General features: G+C 45.7%; 1 protein-coding gene across 1 annotated transcript in view; it reads right to left on the bottom strand.

The window, feature by feature from the left end:
• The window catches only part of DOC2B (double C2 domain beta), a 2,292,694-nt gene that overhangs the window by 1,358,578 nt on the left and 909,345 nt on the right, over positions 1-24,771 (bottom strand). The gene's annotated exons all lie outside the window — the stretch shown is intronic.

The raw sequence follows: 24,771 nt of genomic DNA on the forward strand, positions 1-24,771 counted from the left end.
TGACATCCTATCTAAGCGGTCGTACTCACAGAGTTGCCCTTCAACCTTTTGATTCTAAACCAAAACAGCTATGGTGTGGTTTCCCCCAGGGCTCAGCGCTGAGCCAATAGCTCTTCAATCTCTACCTATCTCTACTGTTTTCCCTGATTGCCAACTGGGGTGTGAAAGCGATTTCCTACGCTGATGACACCCAGTTGGTTTTTCCGTTTAAGGAGCGGACGGTAGATGCCTTCAAGAACTTCAAAGGTTGCATGCGTGATATAGCACTGTGAATAATCTCAAATAAACTAAAACTTAATGCTGGGAAGACAGAGGTTTTGTTCTTCGGCAAGGGCCCAGGGCCAGATCCAGCTCTATGGTGGCCACCAGAAATGGGTCCACCACCATCCAAGCCACACACATGCAAAATTTAGGGGTGAGATGGGATGCAGACCTCTCTTTTTCAGCCCAAATTCAGCAGGTCTCTGCAACTTGCTTTAGTAAATTAAAAAGTCTCCTGAAAGTTTTGCATTTCTTACCGGAAGACTGCCGCAAATCAGTAGTACATGCCACAGTTACATCTAGGCTAGATTACGCAAATGGCCTATATCTGGGCCTTCCCAAATACGCCATTTGCCGCCTTCAGATGATACAGAATGCGACTGCGAGACTGGTTTGTCGTATACCATTTCGACACCATGTCTCTCCGCATCTGCAGGAGCTCCACTGGTTTCCAGTGGAGAAAAGAATTAAATTTAAGGCCTTGACTTTGGCCTATCGGGCCCTTAATGGAAAATGCCCTGATTATTTGAAAGAAAGACTGTGTCTTTATAGGCAAAATCGTGCGTTGCGATCACATTTTTATAATCTGCTGCGCACCCCACGCTTTGCGTAAACACGCCTGGGCGGTAGAACATTCACAGTCAGAACATCTTCACTGTGGAATGCCCTACCAGGGTCCCTGTGGCAGGCTAAGTCAGAAACCTGTTTTAGAAAGGCCTTGAAGACGTGGCTCTTTAGGGCAGACCAATATGGGTTGTTATACCGGAGCTCGTTTCTGGACGCAAATTACCTGCTGCTTCAGCACCGGGACACCCCTGTTTGGGGTAGCTGTTGCGCTTTATAATCTTCAGTATTATTACTATAATACATTTAAGGTAAGTGTTTATTTATTTATTTCAAATCCCCTCCCCATCTCACCACCCCGTTCCTTGCCATCCGCCACTGACCACACTACAGTTTGATTTGTGGGTGATATTGTGTTTACAATGGATTACTATGGGATTTGTGGGCAGATATCAGTTATGCCCTAGAGCGCACGCGTGTCACATTGTCAGTAACTTGGAATTAAAATGTCTCAGCACGTACTTCCAATTTGGAAATAAAGAGCTGAACAAATTATAATTGCAATCATGATAATTATAATTATGGTTCGGATCTGCAGAACTCATTTAATCAAAACAAGACCTTCTCATGCTTGCCACAGCACTGAGAAAAAACCTACCACTCTCTGTTTGCAGGCCTTCCTGGGGTACATACAAAACAGCGATTTACAAACAAGGCACTTGCCTAACAACAGTCAAACGCAAAGCGGGGAAGAAAATACTATATCCTTTAGGTATTTAGACAATGACACATTTTGGTCTAAAAAACATCTTTACTGATGTTAGTTTTAGCAGAGGTCAAATTTACAAGAACCAGGGTCCACCCAGAAAGAGGAAGCCGTAAGACTGAGGAAAAGCATGTTCGACGCACTGCAATGACATTCTCCAGCCACTGGGTGTCCCCTGTGAGTAAATGTGGGAATGCACACTCCTTCTGGACTGGAGGATGCTATCTACACCATAACCATATCCATCTGCTCTAGAATCCTGCAGAAAACACCCCAATGCCTGCATGCAGAGAGATACCTCAATTCTCCTTTGGGATATACAGTTTACACCTAATACATATTGGAGTCAAGTCCCTCTGACTGCAAGTTCATTACTGGGTTTTCTGACTCTGCTAATGAGGCCACTAGGGACGGCTCCTGTGCTAAGGCAGAGGAGCGTCGGCCCACTGCTTTCAGAGTGGACAAAAAGAAAAAGAAATGATAATAACCTTGGGGCATATTAGCAAGGGCGATATCGCCGCTTTAGCAGGACTTTTTCCCGCTAAAGCGGCGATATTTTTATCGCCCTATTAGCAAGCTGTCGCTAACAGCGACAGCTTATAGGCGATAGCTACAGGTTTGGGGCCCGCTTTGCAGGTCAGCGATATTTATCGCTAATAAAATGCAAAGTGGGCGCACCCAACCTGTTAGCGACTAAAAGCAGTCGCTAAAACAGCTATCGCCTAATAGCAAGGCAGGTGAAGTGATTAAAAAAACTGTGCTAAGCGCGAATATTGCCAGAACGCCTGCTCAGACCATGACTTAATCTGTATATCCAATGGGAGGTGGATATTCAGGTTAAGCCCCCATTAGCAATAATGCCTGAATATCGCTGGATTTCCAGCGATATTGACGCATTGAGCCGCTATCGCCGGAAATTTTATCGCTTTAGAGATAAACGTTGCTAATAGCACGTTATCTCTGCAATAATATCCGGCAATAGGCGGCGATAAGAAAAAATGCGCTAAGCGCATTTAGCGATAATTATCACTATTTGTTGCTAATATGCCGCCTTGTTCTTATCATTTTATTTTTCTTCTCTATGGGGCTAGGTTAGAGCAGGGCAGGGCTGGGCTGGTGCACAAGGGGAAGAGTGGTGTGCACACACCAGGCGCACATGACTTGGAACAGCCAAAGAGTCATGCGCACTTTGCATGTTCCCCACCGGGCTGTAATAAACAGCCTGGTGAGGAACATGCGCAGGCTCCCTTCCGGCTAAGCGCCGAACCACGGTGCTCAGACCAATCACAACGCTCTATTGCAGCATTGCGATTGGCTTAGGGGAGGGAGCCTGGGTGCTTCCTGGTGCTTGGACTGCCAGGAAGCGAAGGAACAAGAATGTGACTGCGGCAAAGAAAAGGTAAGTTTTTTTTGGTTTTTTTTGTTCAACCCGCCACCCCGTTCCGTGCCAGCCATCACTGGAGGCCACTGATCGGGTTTGAGGATTAAGTCTCTCTACAGAAATTACGCTTTCTGATCTTTCAAAACAGGGTTTATCAAATTTCTTTAATGAGTAGATGGTCGCTTGTTTCGAACAGACTGATCTGATTGTCCAGTGGGTGACATGCAGAGGCTGCCAGCCTGGCCTGTAATTTCAACTCTTTTTTCTGATCATTCCTTGCATGGCCTAGAGGTGAAAATCTTTAACTGACAATCCAGAGGTTGAGGTCTCCCTGCTCTCCCCACGATCATGAGATCTCTTGAAGGTCTGTTCAGCCACAAGGAGATTGAAGAATCGCGCAAGCAAGTGAAAAGTTAATGAATTTCATATTGCTTCTTGCAGGGGTACCTCGCTTTTGTTTGCCTGGAATAATGTGAGCCTGGCTCTTCTTAGGCCCACTCCTCCCTTGTTTCTGGATCTGGAATACTCTGCACTTAGATGTTCTCCTTCTACAATGATTTCTAAGGACATGCACTACCATTCCGCGGACTCTTTGCTGACACGAACTGTCCCCACTGCACCAACTGCATTATTGTCTTCTGTGATGGGTGGGTTTTTGCAGCACACCTCATATAGACACATGCTGGAGGATATTGATTGCCAATGGCGTAGCTTGGCTCTTGGGACCATGCTGCTTTCTGGGTTGGGGATCCAGTGGGTCCTGGCTGGTTGTTGCCACACATCTTTCCCATGGGTTAGTTGGCAGCTTTTCGTAGACGTGAGGACTGGTGACCTTTGTTTGTCTGCGCCATTGTGCTTTAATTTTTGCGGGCCATTTAGTCAATCTCTGGCAGTTTCAAGATGTCTTTTTGAGTGCTTAATTTGTAAAAAAATAAATAAGTGCCAGATCCTTCGTCAGGAGGCCCAGGCGGCTTTCACCACCTACTGCCCTGCCAGCACTGTCAATGGCAGAACCAACACAATTACTAATCACCACAGTCTTACAAGTGTGACAATACTCTAGGCCCGTAAAGCTATAAGAATGGCTTGGGCAACAGTTAACAGTCATTTTTAGCACATTTGCGTACTCTGGTACAAGCCTCAGTGTTGACAATTAAGTGCCGATACTGAGGGACGGAAACCACTGGCTCAAATTAAGCACTGGTCTTTTTGCTTCTGCACTTTGGACCTGCCAACAGCTTCAGAGCCCACACCTGCATCTGATTCTCCAATAAGCTTTCCTAGGTGTCTTTGTAATCTGTGTATTGCTTTAAATTGCTTCCTTCCTGGTTCCATTGATTCTTGATTGGGACTCTCTGATCATTGATGACACTTCAGTCTGCTGGCATGGGCCCTCCACTCACGTACACCTGTTTGGATCAGGCTGTGCGGCTGGTGTCCTGTTCAACCAATCTCTGCAGACAGCAGTGGCCACGGTCTTTGAGGTGCAAGTTTAGTCCAGGTTCGTCTTATACACTTTAGGTTGTTTCACAGCCTTTGGGCTCTGGTAGCCCTCAATGCCCTTTGCACTTCTTAGCTGTTTTGTTCCAGTCTGATTGCGTTTTGATGTTTAATCCAATTATGGGTGGGGTAGGTGGTGACAGTGGATCCTCTGTGTTGTGTACTGTGGCGATTCTTAGTGATCTTGCAAGCTCCATGGCAGGGTGTTAGGTTCATCTGAGTGGGGCTGGTCTCCTGAACGGGTAAGAGCCGGGTCTGTTTCTCTATTGGCATCGAGTTCCTTGTTTTTCGGACATGTCTCGGCTACTGCTTCACCCCTAGATATGTCTTGTGATCATGGTGTGCTTTGATCTATTTCCTTACCCCTGCTGTTCACTAGTTTGGCTACTCTCTTTAGGTTCTGGGACTTGTCACCGTTTGGTGTGGTTGTTTCAAGTACTGGGCCTTTCTCTGCTGAGCCTCTGTTCTTTCTAATGGATTCTTTATGGACTTTCGGCTCCTGGAGATGCGGGACCGTTGCCACTTCCCTCCTTCCCCATGTTCAGAGGAAGCTAGGCTGTTGTGCCCAAGAGGTAGTCCTGTCCTGCCAGTCCCTACAGGTAGCAGGAGCCACTGACTTACGGATGCAGAAGTTGGTTCAGAGCAGAAATGTGGCTAGTCATCCAGAGGTATGTGTTTGCTGCAGGGATGAAGATGCTCCGTGCTCCTTGGGTCTGAGGGATTGACTTTCGCTGACAGATGCTTGCAGGATTCACATGCTATGGTGTGTGTGGCTCTTCTCTGTCATTATCCTGGCCTTTTCACTGGTACGGTTCCCCGTCTTGGTCCTGTGTGGATCTTTATAGGGGTTCTTGTTTCTGTTCACCTTTCTTTGTGCATCCCTGTGTTTGTGTGTGTCAGAGAGCAATAGAGAGAATTTCTTAGGCATGTGCCGTGACTGCTTCTGGGTGTGACTTGTATTGCATTTACTTGGTGTTTGAGGGCTGCACCTCCAAGGATCACAGTTATCCTACTGTGGAAAAATTCGCCTCTTTCTCCTTTCCTGCATCTGGGTGGGCCTCATCGGCCCTTCACCTTGTAAGGTGATTAAGGTAAGTTTACTCAAGAGCATGTCTGTCCCTTCCACATATCTCAAGTGGAGCTACAAGTTTAAAGTAACATGACTGACACACAATCTTCAGTACTCGCGAGCAACAACTAAAATGTTTCCCCACATGGACCATTTACAACATCACACACTCTGCCAAGCATGCACAACAAAGGAGTAAACTCATCCGAAATCACTTGGGACCTGTCCGTTCGGAGTAAACAGGGCCGGCTTGAGCGCTGATAGCGACAATGTTTGCTGGCGCCCCCCATAACCACCTCCACCACGGATTCCCTCATCGCCACCCTTTAACAGTGCCCCTCAAGTCTCCATAGCCACTCTCTCTCAGATGCATTTAATTAGTTATATAGCGCCACTCATACAAGTGTAGGGTGTCAGAGCACTTTGCATCACACACATATTACACAGAGACAATCAATCATACATGTGTAAATCAATGTATAGGAAATGTTACATAAGACAGAGGACAACAAGGTGTAAAGGTCACGTCATCCATGCTGATAAGTAGTATAGTTTGAGGGCGTGGTCTGGAGAAGCAGAAACTCAGAATTCAAAATGGACCACCATAGTTAGGGATTCTCTTTAATAATAAGAATCGATTTCTACCCCAATGAACCCTTTTTGCAACATTAATCTATGCTCTAACCTATACTTTGCAGGGTGCATGCAGTTCTTTGGTTACAGTTAATAATTCACTGTTCTATATTAGGATTTTGCCTTATAACGGTAAGAAACCCCCTGTGCTATTTTATGATCCGTCAAAACCCCAACTAGACAAAACTTCAATCTTGAAATTTTTACAGTTGCCTGGAAATTGCTAGAGGCAAAAAGAGGCAGCAGGTGCTTTCAAAACCAAAATAAACTTGCAAACACAGCGCCCACTGAAGTCAGCACCCGGTGCGGTCGCACCGGTCGCACTGCCCTAGAGCCGGCCCCGGTAGTAAAGCACTATACAAAACACCAATGTAGTCCAATACAATACCTAGGTTTGATACTGGCTCCTGGGGTTGTAAATGTTACAAATACACAAGCCCCAGACAGGCCTTTCCAAGGAACCAGCCAATGGACTACTGGTACTATCATTGAACTAGCCAAGTGTCTAGAGGTGAGCTTATGCACATATTTGGAATGTCTCTAATGCCACCTGGGCATGCATGGACTAAGAGGCGCTGTGAGCAATCACACACACAATTTCGTATGTGCATACCAATTATCACTACAATCACAACAAAAACAACTTAGCAACCGTCCCATTATAGCACTCCCGCCCACACATTGTTGTTTTCACTTAAGTGAATCGGAAATGCACTGTATGGACTGCAATTAAAAGCCCACCAGCAAATACCATAAGTGTGGAGATGGAGACTTGAGATGCTGGAATGAATACACTTGTTTTTTTCTGATCTAGTTATCCACTCGTTTCCTCCGGAAACTGAATCACCAGTCTATGAATATTCATGACCAAAGTCTGCTTCCCAATAAAATTAACATTTAAATAAAGGTCATCCACCACGTTAGGAACAGCTCAACATTATCATGAATTTCACTAGAGAATAAACAATTTTCAGGAGTCAAGAGGTGGGTACCGACATAATCAGCGTACATTACGTTTGTATATATATATATATATATATATATATATATATATATATATATATATATATATATATATATATATATATATATATATATATATATATGCATATATATTTTGCAGACACGAAGCAACCAATTTAAGAAATAGTAACTATGTTATTATAGTATCTACAAAATACAACTAATTAAAGGTGGAAGCCAGTGCTTAATTTGTAAAAAAGTAAGTTGCAGGGCCTTTCTCAGGAGACCACTGCAGCTTGCACCACTCTTTGTCTCAGACAGCGCTGCCAATGACAGACCCAGACTAACCACCCCAATCCTACAAGTGTGACAGCGCAGACTATTCCAGGCCACCCAAAGGTACAAGAATGGTGCGGGTGGCAGGTATTATAAATTGTTCATGTATTTTGAGTGATTAAAAAACTGTTGTTGTGCTCATCTCAAAATTAGACAAACTGCGACACCATGTGGCAGACTGTCATGAGAGCCGGTGTTGAGAATTAAGTGCTGGTGCCGAGCACCTGGAACCACTGGCTCAAATTAAGCACTGGTGTGAACACTACTGTGCGTCATAAAAACTTTAATTGTGACAGACCATCGAGGAGGAAACAACCTCGCGCTAGTTAAAACGATTCATTTAGTTAAACACACAATAAACGTGATTGTTTTCATGCACGTAAATTATTTGTCTATTCCTTTGACTACAGAAATCAAATATTATATTCAAGGTATTGCTTTCAGCTTTCTGTTTTTAAAAAAAATTCTCCTTTAGAATTAAACCAAATGAAAACATTTAATGTTAAATAAAATAGAGTATTATGGTCCAATAATGCCATCATGGGGTTCTAGTGACATCTACAAACCTCTCTGTCCGAGGTATCGTGGTCTGGTGCTTCTAAGAACGACAGTTATCATTTCTTTAAAATATACATAGAATAGGCATTGTCTCCACCCAGAGAAGTATTTCTCTCACACCTCATACTATTGGCTGTTTGGTGTATCATTCTACCTCCTATGATGGCTTGCATTGTACTGCAAAAGAGAATACTTTATATCTGCAAAGTACACTCAATCCTCACACTTTTTGTCATATTCAGTTTTCTATCTTCTACCTGCAGTTTTTGCTAGGTTAGGCAATGTCAATAAGTCTGGCTTTTATGTGATAAACAGCATGCGTGCATGCCTGTGTTTGTTTCAATAAAGTTAGACTTATTTGGTTTTGTCACTGCTGGTTATCCTGTCACCACTACCTCTTCAATGTGTTACAGGATCCAAATACACAGTTACCTCTTAACTTCCTTTATAAATATAATAATCAGTGGTCAGTATCAACAAGTAGCTATACATTTTAAAAAAACAACACAGGAATATACTGGGCAGTTCCTTATTATCTACAGTAGAGATAGACACATTCCTTTTCCAGCTCACTCTCTTGCTTCCCCCCAGTTGGAATTCAACTCCACTATTTCGTTTTTCCTCACATTTTCCTTTTGTCTCAACTGCCCCTTTTAAGAGTGCTAGCAGGGGGTGTTCTACCAAAATATTGAGTTTGTAAAATTGACATGCATTTATATTGACTCTCAATATACCATTAGAGAAAGCAGATGTTAAGGAGAGTAGATCTGTACTTCCCAATTTATTTTGGACTCTACACAAAAGATTCAGGGATGATGCTGTGAATTTTTTCATCCACTTGGGCTTCACGTAGTCCCACAGGTGCGTACTGATATTCCATATCATGTGGTCTTATGAAGGACATCTTCAGCTATCTGTCACAGACAGCACTGAATACAGTGCCACATAGAGTGGCTTTGTGTCAGCCTCTTTCTAATGACTGGATGGCTTGTTTGCATATCTCAGTACTCTGCTCTTCATTAGAAGGCTTCCCTATTACTCCTGAGGTGCCCTGGAACACTGCTTCTTTCACCTAACTTTTGACTGGCTGAGTTGCATCCTTCCACTGCTGACGCCATTCAACAATGTTTCATCTTTGTCCTTAAGTTTCCTATGACTTTTTCTGAGCAAGTTCTCTTTCCTTCGCTCCCTCAATCTCCACAGACCCTCTGTCTCACCCTTCGCTCCCTCGAGATTGTCCACATCAAATACAGCTGCAACTTGGTGTTACGCTCTCAACCTCTCTGCCCACTCCCCCAGGCTTTCCCCTCCCCAAGCTTCATTACAGTCCCCTGCTCCTTTCCCGCTGCACCTTCTATGTTGACCTTCCACCGCTGGTGGCCACTATTGGCTTTGCCAATGCTGGATGATTTTAAAAAGAGGCAGTTATAGTAACCGCCCATCATGAAGGTCTATGTTTTATACTTTGAAGATGGCTGCTAGGTTTCCTCCTGCCACGTACATCACGCCACAATGGCGGCTATCTTGAAAGTATGAAAATTACATTTTCTATACTTTCAAGGGGGCTACCATATCACGCCACACTATGCTGAGTCAGACAATCTGGCAGGCATTTTGAAGGTATGAAAACATTACTTTCTCTTCTTTTAAAATGATCACCATGTTGGTTCATCCCACACTGCATAAAGCATAGTGCCATCATGGCAACACTCCCCACCCCCGAGCACATAGCATGCATGCAATAAGTACACACCACACAGATTTTGTATTGGGAAAAACTGCTGCAGGTTTATTACATACAACGTTATGTAATATGGTGGGTTATCTTACGGGCGATCAAAGGGCAGGAAGTATTCTCTCCACCTGCCCACCTGATGAGCCAAGCAGCACTGGGGCGAACCCCATCTGTGCCCCTTCTGGTGATCCTCCTCCCGGATCACGTGACACCTGGTCCATTATTACTCACGCCCCTTTCAGGGCGGAGCGTAGCAAGGCAAGCCCCCATTTATTCAGGCCCACAACCGCCCGAAGGACTAACGGGGTGCCAACACGGTTTCCAGGAACCTCCCATGAGGCTCCTGGGCTCTGGCACCCCAATGTGCCGTGCAGAGGTACCCTTCTCTACCCATTTGCTTCCAGATCGCCATGCAACTCTGCCCCAGCTTTGAAGGCAGCCACCGTCGCCGACAGAGCCCCCCACCAAAACAGCTCTTTCTCTCTCCTGCAACTTCTCATTTACAGGCCCCCTGCTGATCCCGGGGAAGGGGACCCCATCTATATCCCAATAGCCCTTGACGTTAGACCGCTGGTGTCTCATGCAAACTAAAGCCCTTCTGGTCTGTGAACTTGTGCCAAGAACTAATCCTCATATGGGAAAGTTCCTTTGCTTCACATGAATCTTCCCCCACCCCACCCCCCCTTTTGTACCGCCGAGCCCGCTCGGGGCGGGGCGGATTCAGACACCATGACTCACAAAAGCCCCCTGAATTTGCTGAACTCACCTAGCTGCCGTCCAACTAGCACCGTGTGTCCTGCACACCCGTGTCCCACATCTAAAGGACAGCAGCCCACGTGTTAGCTGACCGCTCTCACACCCGCCTTCCTGCTTAGGCTTAATTACGAGAAGGAATATACTTTAGCCTTTGCACAGTCCTTTCGCTTTTCTAAATCCGGACGCATCTGAGTGTCCATAACTAGGAGTGTGTGACAATGAGCAAGGGAGACCCTCCTGCCCCCTCCCGGCATCCCTTGATCCTAGTGGGGAACGCCAGCACAGCTCCCTCCGTGGTGAAGCCCTCTAGGCATACCTGCTCAGCGTATGTCGGATTAAGTCCAGTACACACTACCAGTCGTATGGAGCCTAACATTCAGGATGTGACCAAGTCCTACGTACCCCCACCCTAGCATATTTACGAATAGGGGGGGGCTTCACACTGCCCACACTGAGCAGCCCCAAGGGTGGAAAATAACCTGCCCCGCTAAATTAAATTAGTTGAACACTGGCCAAGCCAAATGCTCTATTACATACTCTTTTATGCTTGACACCTTGTTCTCCCATTTCCTGGGACGGCAGTACCGGATGACCCTAGACAATCAGCTTGGGGTGTTACCACAAACCGTATCGGTCATGGGAAACTAAGAAGCACACAAGTATCACCTGGGCGTACCCTTCGACGAGACTGGCTCCACACGGCTGTCAGGCCGGAAGGACATATATTCAACCATTTACTGGTTTTTGCCACCTGGTACCCTGCTGGTTGCCGCTCTGTGTTTTTGTGAAGCGTGCATGCCCCCGGGGCATGCCAGCTCTGATAACCGGTGTATGTTACCCGTTACCCACTCGTTGATGAAACGCTAACTGCCCTTATTTGGACTGAAGGAATGCTGGGTGATTCCTGAGGACTGTGGACTTAATACTCCAACCCCGTTTGACCCCAAGATTTGGGACAGGCAAAGAAGTAAACTACCCTTCAAGGTACATCTACCCCAGCATTGACTATCAATGAATTTGGGGCATCGGAGGTAGAAGATGCCCCTTCCAGTCTCAGGTTCTGGCCCCTATAATGATAACCAGAGAGTAGGCAAGTCCGTGGGAAGCGGGGGGAATATTACATGCAAAAACATGCCCATTACTGAATATCGGGACGCCACGAGGTCTGTAGTCTCCTGTTGCCATTTGGCTCTAACGCAGTGTTGCAAAACTTCCCTGCACCCGCACACTTGTTGGATGGCAACTACCACCGCCCGCCAGCTGCCCTGGCTAAAGCGGGGTGGATGTGTCTTAACTGAAGCGACCTGATGCCTGCCCTTGGCTTCGAAGGAATGCCCACCCAGTGTACATGGTACCTGATTCTATATGGTGCCCGCAATGCCTGTTGGTTGCATAAGATAACTGAAGCCACCCTTCCGGCTTAGCTGCGTGGCATATTGAAAATGCATCCATTCTGCACTGGTGGGACTATAACCCTAACATGTTGAACATTGCATTAAGTGTCTCCCTACCATGATTAGCAAGCTCAACCGCAATTGGGACCATTACACTTATCAACTTACGCAACAGCCAGGCAGGTCACCTGCACGTAAGCCAGGTACCGAAAGCAGCAAGCGGGAGCACTATGGAAACAGAATAGCGGCGCACAATCCCCGTGTTGGAGACCAACTTGACCTTGTTGTACTGCGAAAGAGGCACAAGCGGAGGCAAAATAACTATTCTTTGCAAAACAGAGCCTGTCCATAACTTCTGTCTATATTGGGACAAAAGATGAACCATGATATATCACTGATCAAGTCTGCGATGTCATATTCGCTACCTCTGGCCTATTTCTCATAAATCGCCCCATATGACTGACAGCGCACCCTCCCCCTGTGCTTCGTATGATCCTGGCCCACTCTGGTGTGAGCAGAGCCCCGTGAAGTATACTTGGCTTCATGGCCGATGCGCAAGTCACTCACCCAAAGCACCGCTGTAAGAACCCAACAACCCACCCTGCATGAAACTTGAGTGACCCAATGAAATGTGGGAGGAGGGGATGTGGGGGGGTGTGGGGTGCCCGATGCCACTAGAGGGCTGCCCTCTTGAGTGGCCTCCTGCGGTGGCCTCGGGCAGCCGCAAATTATCATAAATTAACTTTAAAGATGGCTGGTTATTGCTATTATCTCTGACAGTGCTGACACGTTAGTATCAAAAAGTCCAATATCGACGACCAAAAGACATTCACAAAGTGAGACTAACTTACTTTGCCAATGTTTGCAGCAAAATGTTTTTGGCCTTGGAGACCCCAGACGTTTGGACGCAGTCATGAGGCTGCAATTTTATTCTTTTATTCATTATTCTTACATCTACTATTGTTGACATTTTGTACCTTGTCTTCTTGCGTTTCTTCATTAATCTCTGTGTCTTGTGACCATTCCAAAATGATTTGCATCATCTCGTTATTTTTGCACAGCACAATAATAAATAAAATAAATACAAACACAAATATTTCACTTACACTCAACTTTGTCTCTGGCTCAGGCTCCACTTTTTGTGCAGGTGTGGCTTATAGATCTCTTACCTGTTGTCACTCTTTAGTCTCATTGAAAACCCTGGAGTTTTCGCTCTGCTTCACAAAGTCACCATGTCTAGGTTTACTACACAAGGTGCACATTCTCATCTTCATCACTCTCATCCACAGCCCCCATACTGGATCACACCGGACACCGTTCTTCTCCAGCACTCTCCACCCATACAGGATACCCGAAAAGCTCTCTTTTCTGTATCTAATCTACAGGACTACATTAGGCAGGCAGGGAAAGTGTACATTTTCCTGGGTGGACTCTGAGGGGCATATTACCAAGGGCCTTATCTCCACTTTAGCGGGAATTTTTCCCGCTAAAGCGGCGATAATTTCATCGCCCTATTACCTAGCTGTCGCTAACACCAGTTAGCGACAGCTATTAGGAGATAGCGGGCATTTAGGGGCCCACTTTGCATGTCAGCGATAATTATCGCTAATGACATGCAAAGTGGGCGTGCCAAGATGTTAGCGACTGGAAACAGTCACTAACATCGCTATCCCCTATTACCAACTTTTGGAAATAATCGCGCTAAGCGCGATTATCTCCAAAACCTAACGCCTACCCAGAGCAGTTCTTAGCCATGTCATCCAATGGTAGGTGGATAACATGGCTAAGAGCATTTGCTCGGTAATGCATGAATATCGCTGACTTTTCAGCGATATTCATGCATTTCGGCCGATTTTTATCGCTTAGGAGATAAACCTTGATAATATCAAGGCTCCTAAGCGATAAAAATGGGCAAAGCTCGGCGATATAATTTCGGCCGCTAACCAAGCTTAGCGATAATTATCGCTATTGCTTGGTAATATGCCCCTGAGTTCTTAAACTCCTGAGATGTACAGTTATTATTACCTTTAGGTGTTGGGTTACGCGGGAACATTTGATTGTACAAAAACGTTATGTATAATACACTTACCTAAAGGGGCTTTCAGCCAGCTCTCTTCATCCATTGGTCTGTTTTTGTGTCATTCACATTTTGCTTCTACCCACTACAGTATACAGCTTGGGGCAGAGGGTCAGCCTACTCCAGTTACTGGCTAACTTCACTTTGAGTGACTGCACTTTGCTACTTCACAAGGAGCACACCCACACGAGAATTTGTTCCCTTCAGTGCCAGTGTTTTTTTGTTGTACCTAATTATTACTTTAGTGTTGCCATTGTGTTTAGAGTCTGATGTGATAGCAGGACACTTTCTAGCTTTATCAGTTGCTGCCTTCTGCTAATGTTGTTATAAATTCTTGCCTTATTTATCTGATTGCTGCTATTTCAGAGTATACCTGATTATGTCCATTTGAATCTATTCTGTATAAAGTAATTCTCTTTTTTAGAATGAACACAATGAAATGCATTTATAACTGCACTACTGTATGTATTTTAATTTAGGACTACCGTAATACTTGTAAACCAATTTAATCTGTATGTCCTGCTTGTCTGCCTTTCTAGTTTACTTTCAGTGCTCTTGTTTGTCGTGCTTAAATAGATATTTAACTATCTTATTACTAATTGAATCTGTGCTGTGCCGAATGTCTGTCTACCTCTCTGTCTTTCTGTTTCCTAGTCTATCTACCTGTCCGTCTGTGTAGTTATCTACCTGTCCGTCTGTCTGTCTATCTATTTATATATCTATCTGTACAACCCTCTCTGTCTGTCTTTGTGAGCGTCTCTATCAATTGAGCAAGCCTCTCTATTTATCTATCTTTTCAATCTATCTAGTTGTGATAAAGATTTACAAAAACATCTCAAGTCAACTCTTAATTGATTGGCTTTTTTAGGTCGGTGTTAGTTTAGCCTTTTGATTTTTACTAAAATTATGTAAATAACATTAGGGCATATTATCAAGGGGGTTTATCTCCGCTTTTTTGGCTTTAAAAGCCAAGAAAGCAGAGGTAAAATTATCTCCCTATTACCTAGCTGTCGCTAACACCAGTTAGCGACAGCTAGTAGGAGATAGCGACCATCTTGGGCCCCACTTTGCATGTCAGTGATATTTATCACTAATGACATGCAAAGTGGGCGTGCCAAGATGTTAGCGACTGGAAACAGTCGCTAACATCGCTATCTCCTATTACCAACTTTTGGAGATATTCGCGCTAAGCGCAAATATCTCCAAAAGCTAACACCTGCCCTGAGCAGTTCTTAGCCAAGTTATCCAATGGGGGGTGGATAACATGGCTAAGAGCATTAGCTCGGTAATGCATGAATATCGCGGACTTTTCAGCGATATTCATGCATTGCGGCCGTTTTTTATCGCAGTTGCGATAAACCTTGGTAATACCAAGGTTTATCTGCGATAAAAATCGCCGCAGCTCAGCGGTAAATTTTTGTCTCTAACCAAGCAATAGCGATAATTATCGCTATTGCTTGGTAATATGCCCCAAAGTTACTTATAGGGGCTTTCAGCTAGACTTCAGCCATAAGTCAGTTGTGGTGTCATTCACAGTTAGTTTTCTTCCATCCACAGCCCTATTGAGCCATTATCTGACTTCATTGTGGGTTACAACATGCTTCTGTTTCACAAGGAGCACATCCACACGCAAAGCAGTTCCCTTAAGTGCAAGGGACTGCTATGTGAATGTGTGTCTTTTTAAGGCCAATCTTATTTTTCCTTTATTCAATTTTTTTATATATTGATGAGGGTCCCAAGAGATTTGGCCAAAATCACAGTATGTTGTAACGACACCTGACTCGAACCTTGGGGCATATTACCAAGCAATAGCGATAATTATCGCTATTGCTTGGTTAGAGACAAAATTTTACCGCTGAGCTGCGGCGATTTTTATCGCAGATAAACCTTGGTATTACCAAGGTTTATCGCAACTGCGATAAAAAACGGCCGCAATGCATGCTCAGGGCAGGTGTTAGCTTTTGGAGATATTCGCGCTTAGCGCGAATATCTCCAAAAGTTGGTAATAGGAGATAGCGATGTTAGCGACTGTTTCCAGTAGCTAACATCTTGGCACGCCCACTTTGCATGTCATTAGTGATAAATATCACTGACATGCAAAGTGGGGCCCAAGATGGTCGCTATCTCCTACTAGCTGTCGCTAACTGGTGTTAGCGACAGCTAGGTAATAGGGAGATAATTTTATATCCGCTTTCTTGGCTTTTAAAGCCAAAAAAGCGGAGATAAACCCCCTTGATAATATGCCCCCTTGTCTCTCAGTTCCAAAGTCAGCATTTGTAGCTATAACACCACATCCTCTCCTAGGCAGTACAGACAATATACCTACTCTTAGTGTTACCCACATATAAGTGCAAAATAAGGCGCACACGGCAGTTGCACCAGTTTTACAATCAGGGCTTTCATGTGAATTACTCGCAGTCCTTGGTTTTTGACAGACAATTTCCCAGCCGTCTTACCTGCAACAAATTGCCCAGCCTGAAATACTGGCCAAACAGACAATTTACACCTTCTATCTCATTGCACAATGCAGAAGCTGAAAAATGCATACAAAAAGCAACCTAATATTGTGCACAACCTATATTTCACCAGGCTGCTTCTGCAGCGATTCAACCGCAGCGCTCAGAAAGATGCCAAGGCTGTGATTTTTTCAGAATCCTAATGTACCTCAATAACTTTCTGTTGAAAGAACTGAGGTGTCGGACACCCTGTCTCTAAGCAAGGTAGCTGCACAGAGGGGCCCAAATGAACCCTGATAATTGATATATTTACTATCACAACAGCAGACAAAGGGGAGATGTATTTTCCTTTCTTGCACCAGGGCCAATGGCGAATTTGCCATGAAATTCAAAGACTGGAACCAACACTGGACCTCTCCCTTTTTCACATCAGCCCACAATCTCAAAAATTAGCCTCTTTACAGTAACCAGTGTCACATGCTCACACCTTTCTATATTTAAAATAGTACTCACAAAAGACTATCCCCACTTAACTGGAAACCCCATATATTATTCCACACTCATATTCCATTCTTATGACTGTAAAAGGCAGACACCCCTCTTTTGCCTCACACAGGACCCAGGCAGTATACCTAATCCTGTATCCACCCCAAAACACACCCCACATTCCTGCAAAGGGTCCACACATGCATCTCTCCTATTCAAGCCATACTCAAGTCTATTAATAAAGCATAGCCAATCTTTCTAAATCACTTCCTGCAAGTATGCTGACAATGTGCCAACCATTATCAAAAAAACCTTCCATCAGTTCTAACTTCATGCCTTCGTAACTTGGCCCTTCTGATTGGTGGAAGGATAAAGGGGCAGATTTATGAGGCACTTGCGCCACGTTTATGCCGCTGTTGCGTCACGCAAGGTGGCGTAAACGAGGCGCATCCCTACGAACGATTTACAACGTGACGCATCTAGGCAGATGCGTCACGTTGTAAAGCCCTGCGCCGCTTGTGGGCGTTCCGGCGCAGGGTGGGCGTTCCGGGGCAGGTGCGCCTCGCAAAAGTGGCTGAGTGAAATCTATAAGATTTCACTCAGTCACTTTCAGGCCAATGCTGCGTCAAAAGCCTGCGCCTGCTTGAAGCAGGCGTAGGTCTTGACGCAGCATTGTGGAGATGGGGCACCCCCGAGCCTTGCTGGAGCTGCGTCGCGCTTGCGACGCAACTCCAGCAATGCGTCACCTTTACGGCACAGATGCGTCACGCATCTGTGCCGTTTTTGCCCCATGGTGCACCGCATCATAAATGCGGCGCACCATGGGTGGCTGAGCTGTGGCGCACTGTGGCGCATGTTAACTGGCGCATCCCTGGGGATGCGCCAGTTAACATAAATCTGCCCCAAAGTGTTTATGCGTTTATTTATCTGGATTGTGGTCTTGTAGGGGATCAGACTGTCAGGTTGACAGAGAAGGCACAGTCTCAAAGTAAGGTGTGAAAAGGCTCCCAAACTGCCTGAGTGATTTAGATGGGGAAGCTAATTTTTCATAAGGATATTCTAGGTTCAACTTGGCACTGCCCTGAGTAACATGCAGTAATGGCATTTTCCTTTAAGATGTTTCTGGTTAGAACTACTACTATGTAGTGGAATCTTGTATATGTAATGGAATGTAATGTTCTATTCTGGTTTGAGAGAATGTTATTATTCTTTCTTCAATTAGCTACCAACTGAGCTGCATGCACTTTGTATGTAATATACTTATTTTAATTAAACTTACTTTTCTGATTATAAAAAAAAAAAAAAACTTCCAGACACCAGCGGAATCAACTGAGGCCGCCTCAAAATTCAGAGCTGGATCTTCTACAGTAACATCAACCTATACTTCAATAAATCCAAGACACTTTCCCGCGAAAACACATCATAGATCAACCTCCTACTAGAGAGTCCTTCCTTCAGCTGCCCAAGCCCACTCTCCCAAAAGAATTAAAACCTGAACAAACACATGGGGGCAGATTTATGATGACTGGCGCATCCCCAGGGATGCGCCAGTCATCCTGCGCCGCTGCTCCGCCACCCATGGTGCGCCGCATTTACAATGCGGCGCACCATGGGGCAAAAACGGCACAGATGCGTGACGCATCTGTGCCGAAAAGGTGGCGCAGTGCTGGAGCTGTGTCGCAAGCGCGACGCAGTTCCAGCAAGGCTCGGGGGTGCCCCATCTCCACAATGCTGCGTCAAGACCTACGCCTGCTTCAAGCAGGCGCAGCCTTTTGACGCAGCAGTGTCCTGAAAGTGACTGAGTGAAATCTTATAGATTTCACTCAGCCACTTTTGCGAGGCGCACCTGCCCCGGAACGCCCACCCTGTGCCGGAACGCCTCCTGATGGCGCAGGGCTTTACAACGTGACGCATCCCCTAGATGCGTCACGTTGTAAATAGGGCGCATTGTTTGCGCCGCCGTTGCGTCAAATAAAGTGACGCACCGGCGGCGCAAGGCCTTCATAAATCTGCCCCATGGAGTCCAAGCTACTGCTTACACCTCAAGCTAATTACGCAGTCAAGACATCCATCCTCTAACTCAAAGTGCCATGCAAAAAATCTACCACTACAGCAACAACTGACAATATCTCTACATCAAAAAATCCAACACCACAGCAACAACTGCTTTGGGGAAGACTCATTCATGCTAAAAGCCATCAAGCAGCAGCTCTCCCATAAAGCTCTAAAATATTGCCTCACTATCACAACAGCAAAACACTGACCCATCATACAGCATAAAAGATACCAATAGATGAGCAAATATAAAACTGACAGTTTTATAATATAAATGGCTGACAGTGTAAGCCATTATTCTAAGAGTATTACGAGATCATTCACCTGCCATAAATATCCTAGCAATGACATGTCAGCCTTCTGCTTTAAAGCAGCTGCACTGTGTATCAGGTTTACATACTATAGAGTTACTAGAATTCAGAGGTATGATATTTCTTCACAGTTTTATTGTGTTGAACTTCGGTTGAATAGTTATTTTCACTTTCCATTCTTATTCTTTAGACCAACTTGTATCTGCAAATTAGATGAGAGAAGCAGGCTGGATGACATCATTTTTTCAGATCTAGCTTAGTGGTCCCTGTAGTGATACATCCTAAGTCCTTTGTCTACAACTACTGACAACAGTTGTTGGGAAAACATATATATATATCCTTATGTATCTAGTATGGAGATGACACAGTTAGTTCCAATTCTCATCTGCACTGTCTCAACCTACTGAGCTTTCCCACTTCTCCCTGCATGAGCTGCCTGGAGCTGACAGCTAGGTCCTCCATGGCACACCAGCCTCTCCTTCACAGATCTTATATTAACCCAGGACAAAGGCTTCCACTCTGACCGTACAGGTCTCATGCCTTTCCTGTCTCCCACTTTAGCCAGCACATTCCACACACATGGACAAAGCTTCCTTCAGTGGGCTACACTGGACACCTGCCTCCTGGTCATTTTATGCTTCTTCTACACTTTTATTTTCTATATGGTTGCTCATAGTTGGCACTGGGCCGTCTGCTCGTTTTATGCTTCTGCTGCATTTCTATTTTGTATATTTTGCCCATGTTTGCCACTGTGCCGTCTTTGATTTCTGTACTGTATGTAAACACCACACCCTAGTCACTCAAGGCAGAAGGAGCCTGGTTGCCCAGTGTATACACATGTCTGCCCTTCTCCCTTGGCTAGCCAACAAGCATTGGTACCTACAAATACATTGTGACTGTTCCTGAGCACTGGTGTGTGGCGTATTCCTTTCATTGCTCCGGGGTATGGGGGAGTGGGGTTTTGGGGGAGAGGGGGATGGGAAAATGGTGCTGTGATTCGGATAAGTTAAGTACCACGACCAAGAGTGGTTACCACCTTGCCGCCATGGCCCTTCAACACTTAGAATAATGCTCCCTCTCCCTTCCTCTCTCTTAGTGAATCACGGGACTCAGCAGTTAACTATGGGCTAGTCTATACCAGTAAGTTGGCTGGCAGTGGTTGATTCGTACAGTGAATCATAACCCACGCAGAAGAGCCTGTGCTGGAGGCAATTTGGGAACCCCGGGGACATCCTCACGAGGTGGGGCGAAAGGACCATATGATTGTCGGATTGTACCGGAACAAAGAGAAGTGATTTTAAAATGTGACAAGACGGAATTAGTTATTGATCAATAACATTATTTGAATAATATGTTGACTGATGGTGATGTGCAGATGGGATTAGCTTGCTTTCATGCATAGAGTGGATGAAGAACAGCCGACTAAAGCTAAACTCGGACAAGTCGGAAGTCCTCATCCTCGGCTCCACCCCCTCGGCCTGGGATGACTCCTGGTAGCCGACCACGATGGGAACAGCTCCAGCACCCACCGACCACGCACGCAACCTAGGGTTCATCCTCGACTCCACTCTTTCCATGACAAAGCAGTTCAATGCCGTCTCGCCCTCCTGCTTCAACACCCTCCGCATGCTCTGCAAGATCTATAAGTGGATCCCACCCGAAACGAGAAGAACGGTCACCCAGGCCCTCGTCAGCAGCAGGTTGGACTACGGAAACGCCCTCTACGCAGGAGCCTCGGCCAAACTCCTGAAACGACTTCAATTCATTCAGAACGCCTCTCCACGTCTGATCCTCGGCATCCCTCGCCGCAGCCACATCACACCCCACCTGAGAGACCTACACTGGCTCCCCTTCAACAAGAGGAAGACCTTCAAGCTCCTCACTCATGCACACAAAGCACTCCACAACACCGGACCAGAGTACCTCAACAGACGACTCTGCTTCGACACCCCCACTCGTCGACCTCGCCCTCACCACAGTCCCCCACATCCGAAGAGCGACTTCCGGCGGCAGATCGTTCTTCCACCTCGCCACCAAGGCTTGGAACACCCTCCCCATCCCCCCACAACAGACCCAAGACCTGCTGAACTTCAGAAGACTCCTCAAGACCTGGCTCTTCGAGCAGTAGCAGAACCCTCACCCCCCCACCCCCCAGCGCCTTGAGGCCCTCACGGGTAAGTAGCGCACTTTACAAATGTACTTATTAATTGATAGAACAGTGGGCCATATTACCAAGATGTGCATTAAAAAACGCACATCGCACATTTACCTATCTGTGGCTATCGCCGGATTTTATCGCCGTGTTAGCGCGTCATTATCAAAGCGCAACACGTAGGCGATATTAAATCCGGCAAAAGCCGGCGATAGGGAACATTAGCGCGTGAAAACAAGCGTTGTTGTCACGCGCTAATGTGTGCCTTGATAATATGGAGGGGTGGATTCAGCTTTATGATCCACACCCCCATGTTATCAATGCCTAACACCTGGTCAGAGCAGGCGTTGGGAGACCTGCGATAAATGAGTTTATCGCAGGTCTCCTTCTCCCACGCCTGCCTTGGTAATAGGGTGTTACCACCTCCAACCACATTTTACATGTGGTTGGACACTTTGCATGTCATTAGCGATGTTTCGCGTTGACATGCAAAGTGGGCTTGAGGCAGGCGTTAGCATGCCCTTGTTAATAGGCCGCTAGAAGTATCGCTGCTTTCTCAGCACAATTCGCAGAGAAAGTGGTGATACTTCACCTTGGTAATATGGCCCAGTGTTTCTTTGAATAATATGTGAAGTGGTGTATAAGTGTATTGTGTAGCAAACTGTTTTTTTGCTTTGTTTCTGAGTTGGCGACAGCTGTTGATTTCTTTCTCTCTCCACTGCCTTTTTTGTGTTTATTTTTCAGGAGGTAAGTGAAAATTGTATTGTTTATGTGCCACATTCGGCACAGTTGTTGTCATTCTCAGCAACACAACATTTTTCGGCTGCCAGGTGGAAACGTGCTGAGGTCACCTTGTTGTCTAACACTAATATCACCATTAAAAGATGCCCACCAGTTAATTTCCAACATATTTGCCTACAACAGGTGATTCTGATGAGGAACCTGGCCGTGACTGTGTTAAGGTTGTAGAAATATGCACAAAAGTAAATGAGACAAAGCACGCATGCAGGTGCAAGTGCATGCAGGTGCAAGTTTGTGGCACCCTTAAAGTCGCATGGTGCCCTCCAGCGAGGCTGCCTAAGCTCCAGTCCCACTTGCCACTTAGCACGAGTGCGTGCATGCACGCTTGTGAATGTGTGTGAACATTGACATGTGTGCGTGAGAATAGCGGTCCTTCCCCATTTTGTGTTTTTTCACTATGAGTCAGGCAGCAAAGCTCTCGGCTGTAAGGAGCCTTAGCAGAGGTGCCGAAAATCACATATACAAGATACAAGTCTGCAAGGAGGTTGGCCCCGCTCTGACAGTGTACGCTGCGAGTTGTACACGTTGAATTGTTGTTGCTCGAAGCAACGGGACTGAGAGCTCACTTTGGAAAATCCCACATGCTGGACATGTCACCATCAGTACCATCCACAAAGCTTGCACGAACCAGAGGTGCTCTAGGTAGTGTGTGGCCCGCAGGGCTCAAAGCAGTGAGTGTCACAACTTTCTGAGCCCAAGATCTCTGGCTTTCATGCACAGAATACGCTCACAATGTGCGTCATGTCTGTGTGTAGCACCAGGGAGCAGTGACACACCACCCTGAATTGCACAGCAGTGCCTGTGACTGGAAGGACAAATCGTGTCAGTGTGGCCGTGAGCCTCATGTACTTTTTGCAGACGGAGACCTGTGCAGCGCCCAGACACAAACCCTCCTGTGGCTGCTTTACCTCCCCCTCTCAGTTCAGTGGGTTCTACCAATTAAAGTGAACCTAAATACCTTGCTTGCCTTCAGTGGCATTTTTTCTTCTTTCCTATATTCCTCTGAGTTTCCCCAGAGATGAGTCATCTTTCTTTCTTGATGGAGATGATTTAGGGGTTGGGAACTTGTGTGGAGGGGGAGATTTGTGGAGATGTTGTGATTAGGGTGACCAACCGTCCATAAATTTCACGGACCGTCCGTAATTGGGACCTCCCGTCCGTTGTCCGTGAGGATCCCTTTTACGGACGCCTTATGTCCGTAATTTTCCCCTGTGAAGCCTTGGCCCCTTGATTGGGGCGCCTCGCACTCCTCCTCGGGCATAACAAAAGCCCCACCCGCCCATTGTCATTCTGTATGCCAACTAATTGCCACATACAGAATGTCAAGGGGGAGTCTGGGGTGTGACAGCATGTGGTGGCCTCCATCTGCCTCAGTGTACAGCAGGACATTCTGTAAAATAAAAGGTAAAACGCCAATGCTGCAATGTTGGAAAACAGTTTACATAAAGAAATCTGTGGAACAAGTTAAAAAGAACAGGTTATGTTCTTTCACTATCTCATTATTTTAGAACTGAAGTATTTTCAATAGTATATTCAACAAAGCCATGGTTACTGTTTTTTCATTTTAAGCAAATAACCATTGACAAAGCCAAAAGTTCTGGTTTGTTGTTGGTGTAATGATACTTGCTGTATTATATATCTGGATGCAATGACAGAAACAACATACCAGTCGCGCGGAACACTTTGCTAAGCACAGATTTTTAGCGTTCGGTGCTTTAAACCATGCCCTTAAGTACATCGAACACCCACTTTGAAGAGACCCCCCCAGTTTTTTACGCCACTTAAAGGCCTGGAAACCACACCATGTCACAGTCACCTCACATCCTGGCAGTGTGCATCATGCATGACTCATAACTTCTAGTTTTCAGATTGCCTATGTGCAGGGGCATAGTGAACCCTCCCCCACCCCACCCCTTGCTTTAGGAACTACAGCAAGGTGAAGTTCTTGATGGGCCTCCTCTACCAACTCTGCAGACAAAGGCTCAGCTCATAATGTGAAAAGGTGGGTGAGTAAATAAGTGAAGGAATGTGTGAATGGCTAGATGGATTAGTGAAAGGATGAATGGATGAATGAAAGGGTGAATGGATAGATAATGAAAGAAATGATGGATGGATGGATGAGTGGAAGTATGGATGAGAGAAAAGGTAAATAGATGGATGTATGGGTGGAAGGATAGATGGATGGGTAAAAGGTTGGATAGGTGTGTTAAAGGATGGGTGGATGAGTGAAAGGGTAGATGATGGGCAGGTGAATGGGTGAATTGATGAGCGAAGGGATGGATGGATTGATGAACTGATAAGTGAAAGGGTGGATGTATGGATAAGTTTAAGGGTGGATGCAAGGATTGATGAGTGAGTGAAAGGGTGTGGATAGACAAAAGGATGGATAGATGAGTGAAGAAGTTCTGGGCTACACTATCACTGTAGTTACTGCCATGTAGGGTGATGAAAAACTGGAAGGACGAGGACAGAAAACTTTGCCACATCAGATATTATCAGGAACAGCTGCTGTTGAGA

Source organism: Lissotriton helveticus, chromosome 3_1 (assembly GCF_964261635.1).
Source record: "Lissotriton helveticus chromosome 3_1, aLisHel1.1, whole genome shotgun sequence".
In the NCBI taxonomy this organism is placed as follows: domain Eukaryota; kingdom Metazoa; phylum Chordata; class Amphibia; order Caudata; family Salamandridae; genus Lissotriton; species Lissotriton helveticus.